This window comes from Maylandia zebra, linkage group LG5, assembly GCF_041146795.1.
Source record: "Maylandia zebra isolate NMK-2024a linkage group LG5, Mzebra_GT3a, whole genome shotgun sequence".
Classification (NCBI taxonomy): domain Eukaryota; kingdom Metazoa; phylum Chordata; class Actinopteri; order Cichliformes; family Cichlidae; genus Maylandia; species Maylandia zebra.
This window is the reverse complement of record NC_135171.1, coordinates 13417871-13437994: the sequence shown is the minus strand read 5'-3', so window position 1 is coordinate 13437994 and position 20124 is coordinate 13417871. Positions and strand designations below refer to the sequence as shown.

At 39.5% G+C, this 20124-nt stretch overlaps 1 long non-coding RNA gene and 1 other non-coding gene across 3 annotated transcripts; both read left to right on the top strand.

Moving 5' to 3' along the window:
- The first annotated feature begins 1604 nt into the window (after nucleotides 1–1604).
- Nucleotides 1605–1677, top strand: trnaf-gaa (transfer RNA phenylalanine (anticodon GAA)). Its single transcript has one exon. It is a non-coding gene; the product is annotated as a tRNA-Phe (tRNA).
- A 5424-nt stretch (nucleotides 1678–7101) lies between these two features.
- On the top strand, nucleotides 7102–18561 carry LOC143418595 (uncharacterized). 2 transcript variants are annotated; one of them, XR_013098600.1, is made up of 3 exons: nucleotides 7102–7344; nucleotides 7544–7631; nucleotides 18456–18561. It is a non-coding gene; the product is annotated as an uncharacterized LOC143418595 (long non-coding RNA). The 2 variants fall into 2 exon arrangements; XR_013098599.1 differs by lacking the exon at nucleotides 18456–18561 and adding an exon at nucleotides 8326–8379.
- The last annotated feature ends 1563 nt before the right edge of the window (nucleotides 18562–20124 follow it).

Genomic DNA, 20124 nt, shown 5'->3' with positions numbered 1-20124 from the left:
GTAGGAATGCAGGCACCTATACCTGGCAGTAATCATCACATGCCCCTCCCACTGAGCTCTCCTGTGGCTCATGGCGGCGTAGCGGCTCAAAAGCTGCCTGCATGTTTGAAAACGTGGCGTGGGCTTCGTGTTGCGTGGGAGGGAGGCGCTACAGACCTCGGCAATATAGGGGAAAAAAAGAAGGTCATCCATGTGGGATGAAGCCTGCAAGGTAAAGTAGGCTAATTCAGCAGCACTTAAACCTCGAAAGAACAATTAGGCCACTGCAAATACCAGTGACATAATTTTGGTTAAAATTAAATGACATATAAATAAATCATTTTTAATTTATTTTTTTGTAAATGGAAAAAACCTTTTTACACTAATGGGCAGTGTAACATTTACACTGAAACTCAAGGGTTATTATCTAACATTGCACAGCGGAGTATGGATATGATAAAGTGCCCTTTTCTATCCTAGGTGCTGTTTTGGGGTTAAAGGTTAAAGCTAATTTAGTTGGACAGACATCAGGAATAAATGGTCAGGAGTGGCTACCCTAAAAGGTACCTTGTTTTTTTACTTTTTAAATTAACCATCCATTTCTCTTGGCCCACAGCATGGCAACCAATTTCTATAAATCATGTGAGGACTAAGAAATGTAGAGGACGGAGTGTTGAATTGTAAGGATATCTGTGCAGATACACTTTTATGGAAAAAGCCAGCATTCTTTCTGGCACACAGTGAGGTGATCACAAGCTACAGTGAAGGAGTGCATGTAATGTGAACCAGTAGAAACTGGTTTTATGTGGAATTTTTGGAGCTGATGGCTCTAAGCATCTAAAGTCCATGTCTCACTTCAGCAGAGGCATGTTTCAGCTCAGTGTTTGCAGCTTTTATGTCTAAAGCTAGTTCTCATTAGAGAATAACAAACATATGGGAATACAGGAAAATGGTTCAGGCGGTGTGTAACCTAAAAAAACTGAAAAATGTAGTAGGTTTGTGTAAAGAGGAAGACGCATGATATTGTAAAACTGGGATCAATTTAAGCTTATATTATATTGTATTGTGTATTGGCCTATATACTACTAGCCATCCACTGAATGACACACTGTATGTGACTGCATGCCATTATACGCTAATTTAGGCTGATCTTTCAGTGTATCGTAAATAAGATGTTATTGGTAATAGCTAATGGATGCAGGAAAAGGAAAGAATAGCGTTCAAATCTTGTCCAGAGGGCTTGTGGCACTTAATGTCCTGTGATAGAGCGCCCTCTGGTGGGGAAGTTGAAAATTGCAGACGTAGATATTTCATGACCGAGTTTGTGGAGCCTCAAACTATACATTTGAAAGCACAGGCTACGTGAGATATGAAAGTGGAATATGCAGTCCTCTAATGAAATTAGATTTATTATTGTTTTTTAATCGACATAAACTGAAATGCTCATATTACTCAGTTAATTCATTTATGTGGTTTTAAACGGACATGTGCAAACTACTATTAAATGAAACGCGCTCTATATGTATACATTACAGTTTGCAGCTTGTAGTCATCACTACAACCGAAATATAGCGAAACATGTCCATTTTGTTATAACCGGTAGATGGCGGCGTATATTCACGCCAGCCGAAATAGCTCAGTTGGGAGAGCGTTAGACTGAAGATCTAAAGGTCCCTGGTTCGATCCCGGGTTTCGGCAAGCGGGCAATGGGCAAATTTTTTAAGTGTTCCAACTCTCTTTATGCATCATTTTTAAGTGCTACTACTTTAATTGTGATTTTAAACTGCATCTGCATTTAAGGAATTGATAAAGAAGTATGTCTAATGTACTGCCAACTACTAGGCCACAAAGGAGTAGCATTTGGTTCAATAGGTTTCTGAAATGTCTGGCTAAAACACTTGAAAAATTATGTAACTATGCAATGTAATGTGCTTGTGTTAAATACCAGTCGCAGCAGACAGCAGAACGCACCAGAGGAGCCTCAATGGGACTGCGGTAGGTATATGGGACCCCCTATGGTACATTTGGATTCTTTGACTGGGTCTCAGCTGTTCTGATCTGAGTGCCAGCCGGGGTGTGTACAAGCAAGAAGGCCTCAGTCCAAGAGAGCAGGCCTGGGACCACAGGGCACCAAATGGGTCACGAATTTGCGTCATTCCTTTTGAAACTGGAATGAACAGCCAACTGGCTCTCTGTGGTGATGTGTTAATCAGCAGCGCAATGATAATGAAAAGACAGAAAGCGGTTCAGGGATCTAACAAGGTGCAAAGTGTTCAGATGGTTTGTGTTTGCATACATAATGTCTGCAGACTCAGAAAGACACTGAAGAGGACTGGTAACAGGAAGGCAGTTGAAGTAGAACAGGTCTGCAGCATTTAGGACTTAGAAGCTGCAGTAATATTCGAACTTTCTCTGAAGAAATGTGACAGTGCTCAGCTGAATGTACTGCAGTTACCAAATATGATATCAGAATACTGAACACTTAAATTATCCTGTAAATAAGACAGTTTTTAAGACACTGGGCGACCAATGTTACTCTGCATTTTTAATATGGATTGTTATATTTAACAGTGACAATGCCGAGAAAACAATGTACACCTTTTCAGCTTAACCACACTTATTTAAAACCCAAACTTTGGCAGATCATTCAAATTAATTGTATGCATTTTCATTGTCTCTCCTCCCTCATTTGTTGCCATGTAATTTGTCACCACATAATATCCTGTGCTGTTGGTTATGCAAGGTTCCCTCTCTCTTCCTCTTCATTGTTGTTCACACTTTCCACTGCTGTCATCTGGTTTCCTGCTGGCTGTTTTCCCAGTGGTCTTGGAGAGCAACAAAGAATGCCTGGAGAAGCCAATCAAGCCCAGTTCACCAATTCAGTTTGGTGGTTGAATAAAAACCTCACAGGTGGAGAGCGGTCCAGCCAGCCGGGCGGATGGACAGGCACAAGGAAAGGATGTTTTTGCTCTAATTAATCAAAAAAAAAATCTATTCAGTAGTGTTCCATTTTCAAGCAGCTCCCACAGACGTCTCGACTAATTTGGAATGGCTTCAAGGCTTGCATAACTGGAGCAAAGTGACTTCTAACCGGCAAACTTTCTGTGCCATTTGCCAAACAGATTGAACAGGTTGAACTAGAAGCAGAGTGGTTCATGACATACGACTCGGCAGGTTTTAGAAATATGCTTTCATAAAGTAAAAAGAATAAACGATCATTGTTATTAGGTTGAGAGTGTGACATCACGCTAAATTCCTATGATGCACTGCAATCTATTATTGCATTTATTATTTATGGGAAAAATACAGAAGAAGCTGCAACTGCAAAACTGCAAAATTGAATTGGTATCTGTACAATTTACAGAAATGTTTAACAGTGCTGAGAGACTGTTACTATTATGCTTTTTTTTTTAAAAGACTGGTACTGGTTTAACTGTGTCTGTCTATCTCCAAAAGTTGATTCTGTTCATCTGGACGTAGCGTTTTGTGGGAGAAACGTTTTGGTCCTGCAGCTGACCTGCAGTCAGCTGAGACTGAAGAAGTCACTTGGATGAGTGACGAAACATTTCTCCCACAAAACGCTGCGTCCAGATGAACAGAATCAACTTTTGGAGATTTACTTCCCTGGATGATTGAGCGTGCATCAAGATGTGTCTGTCTAAATCTCGCAGATTTCTTTGATTATTTTTCTAGCTATATATAAAGCAGCAGTAACTTTTCCAGGTTTTATATTCCTGTACTATTCAGTGTCCTACTCAGGTGTAGTAGAACAAGCTGTAAACACCAAACATGACACGAAACATGACCTGCTAAAGTTTATATGCTGATGGCGTTATCAAATGTCTATTTACACATTTAGCATTTACAGAGCATCATTACTGTTCTCTGGGAGTCATGTTTTTGGTCACCGGATTAAATTAAATCCTGTGTTTACACTCTCTCTGCCTTTGTTTATAACTTCAATGGATAATTGGAAAAATCTGTCTCTTCAGCTGCTGAATGTTCTTCTATGTCACCGACTATAAACAGTGATTAAAGGGGGAAAAAAGAGAGTCAACAGCTGTCATCCCTGTATGTGAGCCGGATTTTAAAACGCACCATGGGTACGACCTACGACTATCATGTGTACCCACATGTTCAGCTTGTGTTCAGATTTTAATTTTATTACTATCCAGTACCACTCTGTGCACATTTGCTTGTCTGTCTCTATTCATCAAGAAAGAAAACTGGAAGCCAGGTCTTGTTAAAAAAAAAGAAAGATTGACATTGGCTTCTGTTGTTAATGCTGATAAGACAAGAGACAGCAAAAGAGGACATGACAGAGCGAAAAAGTTAACGACACAGTCACTGTAAAATTAAAGAATAACCTCTTTTATTCCTAAAGGCTTTATGTGTCAGGAAATAATATTAAAACATTTAAATAATCTGGTCCTTACCAAGTCTTAAAGTTAGGAAAACCTACAGAGGAACTACAAAAACCCAAAAGCTACATCTGCAGATGTTTAGGTAAGTTTAGGTAGGTGGTTCTTAAAAGCTACTGACTCATGGAGTTCACACAGCTTCTGCATTTTGGTTTAGTTTTTATTAAACAAATAATGACATGATGTAATATGTCAAATGTTGTTGTTCACCTCAGGTTGTATTTAAATCATTTTACAACCTGGCAAGGACCAGATCATTATACATATATAAAACCCTAAAATTTACTTTCTTTTACCCTGACTGCAGGTGCATTTTAACCTGACTGCACACTTTCCTGCTATGTCCTTGTTAAGAATACACAAAAAACGATAGTTGGTCAAAATGAATACATGACCACTTTAGCAAGTGATCTGAGTGATTGATCACACTGGATCTTGGCAGTTATTTTTAGTGCTATCCAAATGTGATCACTTGGATTACACAAACGTACACATGCATAAACGTACACGGTCGGCCTTTATTATCATTACAAACTTCCTTTTTTGACAAGTAAAACATATTACGTGACGAGGACCTGATCAACTTCTCAGCCTTTGTTTACAGTTTCCCCAAAAGTTGTCTTTCGTGTTTGATGGTATGAACAGTCAGATACCTTAAACCACAGTCAGCATCATCCAAACTGTCAGATGCAAGACAAGTATTTTTCTAAGGAGGTCTTGTTGTAAAGCTCTTGTGACATAACCCACCATGATCCATACAGTCATGGTGTGACAAGGGCTTGTTATCTGAGGGAACAGTGACTGACCCCCGCTTTTGTCCTTTGAGACAATAAGTAGGCATTGTCTCCTCAGACTGACTGAGTTCAAAGTAACAAACCCACTCAATGTTCCTTGAACGAGCTCCAAGGACATTAGGAAAGCTTGATTCTCTGTGTTAATCTGTGCAGATGTCATCTCATAGAGTTGTGTTGTTCTTTCACAGCACTGCCCTGACCTTTGTAATTGCTTGGGCGCTGATCTACGTCATTATATCAAAGCCGCAATTGAGTAAAGTCTGCTGTCCTTGCTCTTTTGTTCTCTGCTGAACAATGCAGCTGGACCGGCAGCTGGACTTTTGTAATAAAATAAAAAAGATGCTTCAAATGAAGGTATCTGAGGTAGTTATGCATTACTGGAAAAAAATCTCTAAGAAATTTGTTTTTTGTTAACTTATGGAAAATAATCTACATTTATCTTGTCTGACTAGACCTTTGCTTTCCTCAGTGTATATGTGGCTGGACCACAGGGAAGGTTTGAAGGTTTGTGTAGTTTATTAGCAGGTTTTCATAAGGCAGATGAAGATCATTGACATCATCCACCGGAGACTGACACCACCAGGTGCCCCGGTCACGGTGCTCTGTCTGTGAACCTCCATGTTCGAAAAATTTCGAACACATCACATTCAGTCGTCCCCGTGCTTCTACATTTCACATCCTTTCCCTTTGACTCACACAGGTCAGGTTAATGACCACAGTCGCGGCTGTTACCCAATGCGCTGTGTCACCATGTGCTCTCCAAAAAAGTATTGTCGTCTTAGCCAATCTATCCCTTCCTTCTTCTCTGATGTAAATGTGTGTATGTTTTAGCACGTGTGTTTCACATGGGGTGGTGCCTCTGAGGTTTTTCTACCATCTGCCAAAGGCTTAATAAATGGCCAAATTTAAAATAGAAACTGAGTAATGCATTTAGGAGAGGCCCTGAGATTACAAGAGACAGAGTGGGCTCCAGAAAGCAAACACTTTAAAAAGGTGTGCCCATTCTCTCTCTTTGTCACTGTTCATAAGTGATCTCGCTCTCTCTCTCTCTCTCTCACACACACACACACACACACACACACACAAGGAGAGAGAACATGGGTGGATGTGTCTCTGGAAAGGATTTGTCTATTGATATCTGTCTGGGGCCTGGCTGCCTGCCACCCCTCACCCCCACACTGCAAACTCAAGTTCATGACCTGTTATGCAACTCTGCTCATTGGCCATTGTAACAGATTTAAAACACATCTGCATCTAAAACAGATGTAGTTTCCATTCGTCACTTAAAAGTAAGTAAGTAAGAAATCACTCATTTGACACCATGCAATAATACTTATGCTCCAGTATTGTAAATATATACAGTGCTGTGAAATGCATTAACAATTTTGTTAATGCATAATTTTTTTTTTTACATATTTGTCACATTTAAGTGATTCATATCAAGTTAATTTGAATTTTAGACAAAGATAATATGACTAAATACAAAATACAATTTTTAAGTGATGATTTCATTGATTAAGAGATAAAAGCTTCAAAACCTACCTGGCGCTATGCAGAAAACTAACTGCCACCTAAACTTAATAACTGGATGTGCCACGACCTGCAATCAAGCATGTGTGATAACTGGCAACGAGTCTTTCACATTACTGTAGAGGAATTTTGTCGCACTATTCTTTGTAGAATTACTTTAATTCAGCCACACTGGTATGGAGGACCAGCACATTATTATTATTATTATTATTATTATTATTATTATTATTATTATTATTATTATTATTATTATTGGGGGGATGTGTGTGAGTCTTCTGGTTCTCCACAGTTTACAGTCAAACAGGGGCGGAGCGTGGGGGTGGCTTACGGGGCTTAAGCCCGGGTAGTTTTGTCAGAAGCCCAGGGTATTTTGGAGTGTAATTTTTTCATAGTTAGATGCCTGGCTGACAACTGTATAAAACAAAAAGTACACACAATATTCGAAGCACATAGTGCACACTGTGGGAATTTACGACTGTGCGTGAATCCCCCCCTGATATTGGTATGATCCAAGCTCAGGCACTAAGCGACTGAGCGAGGGGGCGGGGCAGCTGCTGCCCGTGAGTGCGCTGTTGGAGAGACGGAGCCAGCCATACTAAGGAGAGCTTAAGTTTGACCAGGTACCAAAGCAAATCATTCGTACCGTACAAATAATGTAAATATGACGGTGCATCACAAAAGATTGATATGAAACTGATCACTTGACCAATATTACGTTACTTGCTCTTCAAGTGAATCAACAAATGGCAAAATGAAAAGCCGAACAAATGCTATTTTTTTTAGAGTCTTAGCTTACGTGTGTTTATTTCATATTTTCAGTTCTTACCCTCCCTGACTAAATCGGTTTCAGTTATGTACTGAAACATAAGAATGGACATTCGAGGGTTCTTTCAAAGAAAAAACTCAGGTAAATGTTATTTTATATATTATGCTTTGTATGTTGTTCAGTATATTTCTATGCAAAACAAGAGGGATTTCAGTACACAGCAGGATATTCACATTTGTAACCAGATATTTACACTTTAGGGAGAAAACATAAAACATTTTTACTGTACAACATCAATTTAGAGTAAACTTTTGTTTTAGATAAATATTGAAATATATTTTGAATTAGTTAAATTTCAGAATAAAGTGAGACAGAGCTATTTTTATCACTTTCATCAAATTTAGGAGTACATGTACACTAAATTTATTGTTAATTAATAAGAAAACTCCAGACGATTCCATTCTGAGCTGAAGAAGCTTCTGATAGGTTAGTAGAGTCCATGTGAGTAAATTGGTGGCACAGCTGTGGATGCATATAAGGCAAAACACAGAGCCTGTTTCTTTGACATGGGAACATCAAGAGATGTCAACCAAAACACCAGGAAAAGAACTGTGGAGCTCCATAAATGTGGCTCAAGTTTGAATACAATTTGGTGCCATTTGCAATTAAGAAATACAGATAGTTTCTCTCTTTACTCTTAAAGTTAACAAATATGTTTTTATATTTATCAATCTAAAACAATAAACATTTAGTCTGATTTGATGTTACAATTAAAAAAGTGTTTTTATCTGAAGAGTAAATATCTGGTTTCAACTGTATATTTGATGATTGTCAGCACAAAGAGGGAGAGAGAGGAGAATGAGGACAGAACAGATGAACAAGAGCAGGTGAGACACACATGTTAGTCAAATGGTCGTTTGCCAAAAGTATCACCGTATCATAGGTCCTCATGTATCTCGTACCTAGTGTTTCTTTTTAGGTTTGTTATTTTTCAAATTCTGTATTTATTAAGTTCTGCAGGCTTGTTTGCACAACAAGGCTAAATAATTATATAAACTTTTCTCAATCTAAATAGTGGACTTTGGTAGAATTAAAAAATAAGTGTAGTGCAGGTCTATGATGATTTTTAGTGCTATCATCTAGTTCTGATTCTGGTTCTGTCTTGGTTAAGTCCTCAGTAGTCCTGATTTTGAACTGTTGTAGTCCTGTTTTAATTCTGGATCAGTTCTGGGTCTGGTTGAATTGGGGTTTAGTCCTCGTGTCTTGATACAGCCCTGACCTTGTTCTGCCTTGCTGCTTAATTAAAAAACTAGTTTAAGGTGTCCTGCACATGTGATATATATTTTTCCCTATATGAAGTCATTCTTTTTTGAACAGAGCCTATTAATCTTTCAGTCATTTCTACCCCCCCCCCCCCAAAAAAAAAAAAAAAAAATCCCACATGCATACTACTCTTTGGGCTAAGCCCCGGGTGTTTCAAATGTCTGGCTCCGCCTCTGCAGTCAAAGCATCTCAATCTGATTTCAGTCCAGACTTTAACTAGACCACTTCAAAAACTTACATTTGTTATATTTCCGAGGTGGACTTGCTGGTGTGTTTCAGATCACTGTCCTGCTGTTCACTCAAGCTTCTGGTTATGAACAGATGGCCGCACATTCTCCTTCAGGATTTTCTGGCAGAGAGCAGAATTCATGGTTCCATCAGTTACTCATCCTGGATGAGTCATCGGGCAGCAGCAAATTTCTGACTATATTTTTGTTTGATGATCTGAAACATTTAAGTAGGACAAATGTACACAAACGGTAAGAAATCAGGAAGGGGTGAAATACTTTTTTGCAGCACTGTGAATTGTTTTGTAGTGAATAAAACAGCCCACACAAGTACAAACACCACAGTGACATAGCCAAAGCAGTGAAAAAGCACTTTATTGTTGTTTTTTCAGCTAAGATTTAAAGTGTGTTTTTGGCTGGTAAACAAAATGTCTATTGACTGTTATTTAAAAATTACATTTTAATATTAAGTTTGCAAAATATTTTGACTTAGAGTCAGGTATTGCATTCGGTTTCTTCTGGCCTTAAGTGTGTTATCCTATCTTAAATCTGAATATATCTTAAACATATAAAACAGGAAATATAGCAAGTAAAATAGCAACCTAGCATTCCTCATGTGCCAGCTGTATAAAATTACAGAAGAGGATTAGGGCCACTGGAATAAAAAAGTGGGCACGTCTTTTTTTTCCTTCTTTACCAGAATTCTGAGAAAAAAGTCAGAATTCTGAGATTAAATCAGAATCAGAATACTTTATTGATCCCTAGGGGAAATTATTTTGGTTACAGTGCTCCAGTATAAACAGTAACAAAGACAGACAATACACCAAGTAAGAAATAGACACAATATATACAATATATACATGCATATCTATCTATACACATATAAGTCACTTATTGATAAATAGCTGAATAAGAAAGAAGAGCATGTGCAAAAAGGGTGTAGCTATTGCAGTATACAGCGTGTTAAGTGGATGAGTTGTACAGAGAGATGGCCACAGGCAGGAATGATTTCCTGTGTCGTTCAGTGGTGCTTTTTGGTAATCTCAGTCTCTTGCTGAACGTGCTCCTGTGACTGACCAGCATGTCATGGAGTGGGTAAAGTCACAATTCTGACTTTTTTCTCAGAATGGAAAAGAAGAAAAAAAAATTTGTGCCCACTTTTTTTTCTTTCGGTGGCCCTAATCCTCTTCCATATAAAATAGGGCTGCAAATAATGATTAATTAAAAAAAATTGTGCAGTTTTACACTTTAGATACATTTACTGTTTCTCTGTTATAGTCCAATAAATCAGTCACACATTGAAAGTTTCACTACTTTCCAGTGTTGGGAAGGTTACTTTTAAAATGTATTCCATTACAGAATACAGATTACATGCCCCAAAATGTATTCTGTAACGTATTCCGTTACGTTACTCAATGACAGTAACGTATTCTGAATACTTTGGATTACTTAATATATTATCATGCTTTTTACAACAACGTGAATGTACTATTGCTGTGTGATTTATTACTGTTACTGAAGGTCAGCGACTTCGAACTGTAGTAAAGGGACCTCTGACTAAAACGGCGGGGTCCCTGTCGGCTGGTAGCCGAAAAATAGCTTTACTTTGTTGTGTGGGTCAACTTTTCTTGCGAGAGACAGAGAGAGGCGTTGAAAGGCTGCTCCAACGGAACTTATTGTTTCGGAGGAAAACACGAACACGGTGTACAGTCGAGTCTTAATAGCTTACTTACAACTGGGCTCGTCAGGCTCTCTTCTTGGCTGAAGTGGTTATTATTATATTTACATGCTTCCAGCTGCCGTTTTTCCTCGATGACAACTCGTACCTTTCCACTCCCCTTTTTCTCCCTCCTCGCCCTCACAGACCCATAACGTGTATGGCAGTCCATTCTCCCTGCAACACGGACTACACTGCCCATGAGGCTACATTCTTTAGAGCTATGCTTGTAGCATTCTGCCTGTTAGCTTAGCACAACAACAACAACAACAACAAAAAGGCGCTCTCTCACCCAGGAAACACACAGTCGCAGAGAGAGAGAGAGCGTCGCCCTGTAACCATGGCAACCGTAACGCTGCCGCCTGGAACAACAGAACGTAGCTGTCAAACAAAACCCAAACAGTCCTGACCCGCGACAATATCAAACAGGAAAGTACCGCAGTGTAATCCATTTATTTCAACAAAGTAACTGTATTCTGAATACCACTTTTTTAAACGGTAACTGTAACGGAATACAGTTACTCATATTTTGTATTTTAAATACGTAACGGCGGTACATGTATTCCGTTACTCCCCAACACTGCTACTTTCTAACGAGTATTTCTATTATGCTTGCCTTTTGTTTGCTTTTAACAACTAATTCTTCAGGTCTGCTTAGACTATATATTTTCTTCTTCTTCTGTTTTTGGTATCCTCCCATTCACGTTATGCCTATGAGCATGGACTTCTTTACATCACCTTACATTACCTCTGGAAACCTCTGAGGACTCACTAAAAGCTTAGGTATCGTTGTAAGCCGCATCTAAAACATGATACAGGGATTCCCCTGCCTGAGTGGGGACATTGGCTGGGATGGCTGGCCTCCCCTGAGCTGGATAGTGCCTCTGGAAACTGCAGTCAGGTGGTTGGATGGATGATGACAAGCTGTCATCGGACTGAAAATAAATTTCGGAGCCATACATTTCACAGAGACTTCTCGTTTTCATCTCCCACAGTGCTTGCGTGCACGCTTGACCCAGACATGTTTAAACTTTCTTTTTTCTTTCCCCCCAGTCAGATTTACTGCACAATAATTAATCATTTAATCTGTATTTAGTTTCTACTCTTACATCTTTGTCCCATGTCTTCAGGGTTCCACTGCTATGGGTTTGTAGTCTGTACTATGTGTTTCAGGACCATTGCTTGTATTATGTGCTTGAAATGCACATTACACTTGGCTGCTGTGTTCTACTTTCTGTCCACAGAAAGCCGAAAATGTGAAAAGTCTCTGCAAAATGACTAGGACCTGAGTGAGATCATGTGCAGAGGCTGTTTATGCAAAGTAACAGGTCAAGTAAAAATATATTTTTTTAAAATGGTAAGTTGAATGATTCTGGTATATCCTGCCAGACAACTTGTGACATGCTACTTTTTTGGAACTAGCTTTGCTTGAACTATTATTTGTTTGGAACTATATTCAAACAGCTTTAGTAACCCTTTAAAAGTCATTTATAGCTTTTGCATAAAAACCACAGTGCGTAACCTTTCTATTCCAGTTTTTGATTACATCAGAGGCATTTCTCACAAGCCTTACCCTTGTGATGCTCATTCGGTTTGCCTGACGTCTCATACAGAGATTCCTTAAACGCATGCGGTTTTTCGAAGTTAATCTCACTGTCACTCAGCTCCTGTTAATTTGGCAAACCTCTGATCTGGAGGATCTTGTTACACACATATCCGATGGAGTGTTTCCTGCGGTAGAGCTAGCTGTGAGCTTTAAAAAATGGGATCTATATTTATGACCTGATTTAACTTGTTTGGGCAGTTTTCATCATTTGTATGCACACTGTAGAAATTTACACATTTGCCTAATAATCAAAAGCTTACTGGTTCAGTCTTTGGAGGAGACACTAATCTCTTTTGGGGTTGCATCAGGAAGGGCATCCGGCATTAAAAAATTGCCAAATAAGGTATGTGGCACTACCTGCTGTGGCAGTGAATAAAGGAGCAGCCAAAATTAGCTTTACATGCATAAGGCTTTACACTTTGAGTTGTTATGGAGACATCCCACATACCTTACTTCTATTAGGCTGTTGTCACCACAGTGAGGCTACCTGCCCAGCAAGCATTTGTAGGATTGTTTTAATGAGAGTCACAGAGTATTAGTATTACACTGTGTCAGAAAACCTTTGAAACGCTGCCCTATTGCCTCAAGGTGTAAAGCATAGCGTAGTCCACAGCTTTTCACCAGCACAGGGTGAAATAGACGCTTGACACTAAATGGTGTCGTTATAGAGAGAAAGCGACACTGCGCTGCTGCTAGGCCCACATATCTAAGAATGGCTGAGTCCTAGAACCACCAGTGCTTCTTTGACCTTCTTGAATAATTTAGGCGCTTACTCGTTTCAAGCTGGGCTATCGTTCCTGTTTATGGCTGCCACTTAGCAGTCGGTCATCATCTCTCAGTCATGGAAGGTGTGACGAGTTTTAATCCCGAGATTGGCGATAATCTCCCCACCATCTTAATTTTTTTCTGCTTAGTTGCTGTGAGCCCAGTTTGAAAATGGCAAGCGTGTTCCTGGGAGGTTCAGCGTGAGGACAGATCCCTGGCCCATGCCAGGGAAACCAGTTGGACAGAGAAATAGAGCGAGATATTTGTCATTGAGAGGACGAAAGCGGTTCTGTTCAGTGCGCGACCGACCCGCTCCGAGTAGTTGTGGTATAATGTTGAACAAATGCCAGCTGCATTCCTGTTTCCACCTCACTCTCTGTAGCTCCCACCCTGCCATTCAGGCAGACTCATTAAGTGCCCTTTTGTTGGGGGGATTACAGAGTTTATATTTAACCTGTGTTCTCACTGTCAGTGGACTGCCGAAGCAGTGGCTGGCAATGCCAGCCGTGGTCATCTGGTGTCTCACTCCCACAAGTATCTCCACACATTGTCAGCCCCTCTGCCTCTCATCTCTCTGTTCCCGGGACTTTTCTCCCTCTCAACAAATCAGAGCTCCCCATCTATTCCAGTTATTGTTTTATCTATATTTGCCAATACAGGTTCAAGTTTCTTCGCGTGAGGGTCCAACTTGGCACACGCAAGACCTGAGCACCATGAAAACTGCCTCTGTTTTTAAGCCATTGTCTTGCACCTGATTAGTTAGGCATCCCACGTTTTCTGAAATCTTCCCAACTGCACTGAGTGCATTTGTGTGCATGTACATATAAAGTGCCTTGAGGCAACTGTTGTTGTGATTTGGTGCTATATAAATAAATTGAATTGAATGTACGTGTACACAAACATGCATTCACGCAATGCACTTTTCCTTGTCTGCCTCTATGAGTGTGCACTGTGGCTTCAGGGACATAGTGTGCTCATCATGCTGAGCAGAATGACTCGTTTGACTTCTAATTTGTCACTGACTCATACAGAATGCAGTTTTATGGCTTTAACAAGTCCTTAATAGCAGAAACATTGTAATAGTAGATGAGGTTTAAGACATGGAAGCAGCAGATTCTATTTTTGGGGATTTGTTTTGCGTCTCTTTGTGGCTGAGTTTTATTTTGACCCAGGTGACTTTTTTAGTAGCATATGCAGAGTGTGTGATAATTCTGAAGTGGTGCTCGTGTCGTTTTTTGCTATTGCACGTAGACCAGCAGGCACTGTTCTTGAAGCACACTAAAGCAGGAAAAAGGTGTTTTTGCTTCAGCTGAGCAACGACTCTCATTGGTGTGCAACAAACACTAGACTCTCTCTCTCTGGACTTTCTGCCTCGTGTTTCCTCTTCTGCTTCCTCAGGCTAAGTTTCTATCTCTCTCTGTCTGACTAAATCTTAGGTTTTGTATTAACTAGTCAAGGCATGATAGAGTTTTGGATGTATGTTTTGGACTGGCAGATACAGATCAGGCATTTTGCCTCCTGTGTTCAGTACATAGGTATGGATCTAAATGTTCTTGCCAAGTGATAGGAATCGCTATGTATCTAGGCTCCACCCTGGCGCCCACCGCGCAGCCACAATTGAAAATAGATGTGCATAATTTGGCTGAGCTCTTACAGGTCTCTTTCAAAGGCTACATGCTGAGCAAATATCCGGAGGCTACTTCGTACCTCGGACTATAGATGGGTGACAAATGGAAAGAAACCCCTTCTTGAGGTCTTTTTTGTGTGAACCTACAGAAATGGTGCCATTTTCAAATAAACCCTTCAGAACCTTTAAACCCTTCAAACCACCTTCAGTGCACTTCACATTTAGAAAAATCAATGGAGTAATGGAACACCTTTCTTCCAAAAGTACCTCATTTGGTACTTCTAATGATGATTGTGGTGATAAAGAGCCTAGTCTAATACACTGATCCAAAATCTCTCATTGAGGTGGGTTATGGCTTGGTCACTGCATAGACAGTAACATCTAATTGACATTATTTTTATACTCATCAAGCCATTCAGTTGTTGTCATTGTTATCCTGGCAGAGATTGCTTATGTCAGGATAGAAATATTTGGGACAAGTGGATCCAAAATGCACCTCACAGTATAACATAGCCATGCAGCCTCACTGTAGTGCAGTGTGTTGTTTGTTGGTTTTTCGTTCATTGATTTGTCCCTGTTTTAGCGATGATCTGTCTTTTGTGATAGTAATGAATAGTTTGGACTTATTTGCAGATGACTCAAACCTATACTGTGAATATATATATCTGAGAAACTTTTATACCATTTTCTTCTTTCATCCATCTATACTTCCTCATGAAAGCACAGGATGCTGTCAAAAACTATTTGGTACTAAGTCATAGGATCTACATAAAATACAATTTGTGAAGTTACTCATTATCTGTTTGTGTTAAGGTTGTACGAGGAGGATGCCCTTTCATTATCAAGAAAATAAAATGAAATGTTGTCCAATAGTACTTTGGTTTATAAAATGAGTCAAATATTAATGAGCCCGTATAATAGAGTGATTAAATGTGTCTTAGAAAAATTCATAAATGAATACATTTATCATAAAAATAAATGTATTAATGTATTAATTTACCCTCAAAAGACCCAAAGTCTTTCGTGGCATGTATTTTTAATTTCTCTTTGCTATTTGGGCTGATTGGGACCTGATGAATGTAAAAACAAAGAATTATCTTTTACCTGATTTTGCTCTACAAGGGCCGGATATCCACATATGAGGGCATTTGTTTTAATTTTCGATAGAGCAGTGGCAGAATGTCCTGCATGCGCACAAAAAAATCTAACCTGTATTGAAATTAAAATAAATACGTTAACAATTCATTCTGTTTTGAAGTGTGAGTCAGTAAGTGACTGGTGACTGGCTGCTCCAGCCAATGATGCGATTCACATTCGTATATATGCAGCTAATCAGCGTCGTTGACAGGCTATGACAGCGTCCTTATGTGTCGACACGGGTGTTTTAACTAGGAAAGCGGCTGATGTGGAGTGAAGCCACGTTTGCAATGTTTGTTTTTTTTTCCTGAATACTATCATTGTTTGTATTTACTGTGTGGAGAAACGGTAAAACGAAGTTTTATAAGGAGAGCACTGGAAAGCACTCCGCCTGTGAGCAAAAACAAAACCAAAAACCCGCAGCCTTTCCTATTGGTGGAAAAATGCACCATGTCGACCAATCAAAAAAATGATATGGCAACATGGCATTTAGTTGTTTAGGAAGAGGGAAGTTACGGCGGTGTTTTGAGATGTGTGAGATTTGCGACATTTAGCATGTTTGGAGTCTAAAGTTAGTGTGTTGTCTTGTGTAGTTAGTGTGTAGTGTAGTCAATAGTTTTGTTGTGTGTGTCAGAACAATGAGGTGACTGCTGAATGTTACAGGTGTTACAGGAGTGATACATCTCCTGTTGTCAGGCCTGCAGGTATCAGGCTGTTGTTCTCCTTTATCTCATAGTGGACAGAAAGAAATTTTTGGAGTGGCACAAATAATTTGTGTGGCATCAGATTTGATGCAGAACAGCTGATTGTTCTGTAAATAGTTTGAAATGTTTATTTAAAAACTGCCTTGGCTGCATTTGTAGGTAAACAGCTGCAAAAAACTTTGTTGTTTGCAAAACTCAGTTACTTTTTTGAAGAAGTAACTATATAATTAATTGCCCAACATTGGTCATTATATTCTGTATTTTGCAGTTACAGACTCTCTCACAGACCACAGACTCATACTCGTAATACAAGTCAGAGCTTTATTTAAAAAAAAGGAGTTCAAGTTATTTTTTACTTGCAATAGTGTTAACATACGACACAAGTCATGAACAAGACTTTTTAAAAATTTCATTGTAAGTGGGCTAAAGCAGTTAATTAAAAAATAGTCTAACATAAATGCTGTAATTTGATTATTTTAATAAACCATGTAACTTGGATGGATCTGATGCTGGCGTGACCACAGTGCACACGTCTAATGTTGCTCACAGTGGTCCAAGGGACCGCTCAGGGAGTTTGTGTGTTCGCTCCGACACATGAAAAATTAGAGGGAACATTGCTCGTAAGGGATATCAGGCCCTTGTTGAGCAGAATTTAGTATTTTGGGCTAGACAAACCCATGTGATGTCCACATATGTGGATGTCAGGTCCTGCAGGAGGTAAATTAATAAACTAAACTTATAAATTAATTAACAATACAGATAATTACCAAAGAAATTGCATGTTTCTATAATGGTTAATCCACAGGTATGCACAGGCTCTTTAATCAAAATGACATTTTTAATGCTAAAATATAATTAATGTTTGAATCCATGCATTTTTGAATTAACATTTTTAGAAAAGCTCAAAAAAATGAATCAAATAGTAAAGCACATCATTATCTTTGATTAAGATGCAAAATTACAGTTATGTTCATGTGCATCCCCAACCTGTTTGGGAATGTACATTCAGTTTGATGCTGCTGTTTTAAGATAGAGGAAGGCTCATTCGTATTACTTGGGCTTATGCATCTGTAATGTGCACTGGATCACTTCTGCTGTATCAAAATAGAAAACTTATTTCTATTTTGGGTAAAGACAATTAAGCCTTATGAAGAAATTAGGGCAGATAGGCTTAGCCTTCAGGCCTGGACAAAGCAGACACAAAGATGGGGTGTAGATTGGGAGCCAGCTCCACCATATTTTGAGGTTTGTGGTGAAATCACAGACATGCAAATAGTCAAGACTCAACTTTGAATGGTGTATCTGAAAATGGCACCATTTCTGTAAGACCTCAAAGGAGATGTCGACCAAATTTAAATCAGGTACATTTCTTACTATTTTTTGGAGTCACAACTTTTTGATTCCTCCTTATATCTGACATTAACAGTTGCCAGACGTCAGTCTGGTTAACCTAACAAACTGTCTTTAACCTTATTTATGAAGCATTTATTTTTAATAGCAAAATGCAGTAAACAGCATGTAGCTCCATGGTTAAATTCAGCAAAGTGTACTTGCAAAAGTGACGCTAGTTCATATTCTAACAAAATATTTGCAGGAAAGATGAAGTTACGAGTGTAAAAGAGCCACAGGATTGCTATACATAGCTTCCTGTTCAGTTTGTGGTCATTCTAGAGAGGATCTGTTTCCTGTTTACATCCCTATATATTAACCTGTTAACCCCCCTACATATATTTTTATTTCTTTATATTCATTGATTGTTACAGATGTTATCTGGCTAACTGTTAAAGATTGGGAGGGTATAATAAGCTTTCTGTTGTACATCACTTAGATCTCCTTTTTTCTACCTCCATGGGCCCCAGGTATTCTGTAGACCCCCTTTGGACCAGCGCCAGGCTTACAATCAGCACCCACTTAGAGACCATCTTCTGATTCATCAGCCTCCCCACAACCCTGCATATCTGTCACCTCCACTGCTCATTATCCAGGTACAGAGCTTTATATTAGGATAAAAGCAGCCACACTAATGGGTGGAGAGTCAGAAAGGTCATTTCAGTTTTAAATGAAGTGGAGGATGAGAGGTTAACAGCGGGTATTGAAGTTTCATCCCATTTTGTCCCAAAATGGAAGTTTCCTTCTCCTTTAGGCATCAGTTTTGTGGACTGAGTGTAATCTGTACTGTGTCATCTTGCTGGCTAGTCTTTTGCTTTGAGAGGATGAAGTGCTTATTATGTTGGATAAATGCTGCTGTTTTGGGGGAAGATTGAGGACTGGATGTTCACTTGACAAAGAGATTGAAATGATGGCTGCATTAGTACGGGAAGGGGTGTAGTTTCTGTATGGGAGGAGGATCCTTTGGAGGGGGATGTGGATGGGCTCATCTGTAATCCTCTGACATGTGCGCTGTTTCTCACGTGCACACACAACCACTGCAGTGCAGAGCAATCTATGGCACAGAAACATGCTGCACTGCTGCCAGTGCAGCCCACGCTGCTTTGTAGCAGCCAACGTCCCCACCCACACACACTTGAACCCACTGTGCATTTCAGTGCCTCGCTAGACATTTCTGTGCTGTTGTACCTGTGCTACAGTGGAGCGTTGGAGTGCATCTTCACGCTGACCTTTTTCTGCCCTGCCACAAAAATCTGCACATTAAGGCCACGGGGATGCTTGTTGGTACATTTTGAAAGCAGTTTCTGGTCTTTGCAATTATGTGAATCACTTCTAATTGACTGCTTCTTGACCTACTTACAGATTTAGAACTGGTTGTCCTATTTGTGTTCTCCAGTTAAATTATACAGTTTAATACCAATAAAAAAGCTGTTTGGTTGTCATCACTTAAGCAGGTCCAGTAAAGGGTAAATAAATAAACATAAACTAACAACTACAAGTATTTTACAGCTGACATCAGTGATGTCAGTGCTTTCATCAGTGTGAGACACAGAGTTCACATGCAGCCTGTGCTGCAAGCCGTGTGAGCAGCAGTCAAAATATTAGGCAGACTATCACTGAACCACAGCAAGCTTTTGTTTCCCATCACAATAATGTGCATCTAATAGTATGTGCATGTACTTGAGGTCAGTCAGCACCAAGCTTCTAAGTTGCTGTAAGTAGACACCGTATTAGAGTCTGATCTTACCGTATTACGTTTATGCACGTGTGTGGGTTTTTTCCAAGGATTAATATTCATCTGGGCAGCAGTCAGCAAGAGCTGAGGCTGTGTGGGCCTTCTTCATGCCGAGTTAGTTTACAGTGTAAAGTGTCCTGGAAGGGTACTCTTGCCTTCAGGGCTGTGGTCACATTTCTTTTAATAATATGATAGCAGGTCTCAGCCATTAGTATGTCTGACTTTACTCATACGATTATCCTTCAGTCCTCTCTCCACATCTCTCTTTTCTTCTTTTTCATCTAAATATTACTCACTCCACTGTTTCTTTTTTCTTTGTTTACTAAAATTACTGCCTCTTTTAAGTATGGCTCTGGCCCTTCCTTATAAAGACATAAACAGAGATGCACGTGGTTGGACAGTGT